Genomic DNA, 323 nt, shown 5'->3' with positions numbered 1-323 from the left:
CACAGGAGCACAGGACTTGGACACTACCACCAGGAGGGAGGGGGAAGAGCTTGGGCACTGCTGGGGGTTTATGCAGCATCACCCTGCATGGTGGGGTCATGAAGGCATGGGATGCAGGGGGGCAACACAGTGGCGGGTAATTGTTGCTCCTCTGGGGTCACACTGTTGGCGGTAGTCACTCCTCTGGAGTTCCGTTGTGGCTGGCAGGCTGTTGCTCCTCCTGGGTCTCTCAGAAGCTGTCGGCAGTTGGTTGCTCCTCTGGAGTCACAGGGTGGCAGGCGATTGCTCCCTACTTGCTCCTGGTGGGTGTGTTTCCTAATGGC

This window comes from Elephantulus edwardii, unplaced genomic scaffold (assembly GCF_000299155.1).
Source record: "Elephantulus edwardii isolate Elephantulus edwardi_28Jun2011 unplaced genomic scaffold, EleEdw1.0 scaffold00358, whole genome shotgun sequence".
NCBI classification, from domain to species: Eukaryota; Metazoa; Chordata; class Mammalia; order Macroscelidea; family Macroscelididae; genus Elephantulus; species Elephantulus edwardii.
Note: the sequence above shows the minus strand (reverse complement) of the source record.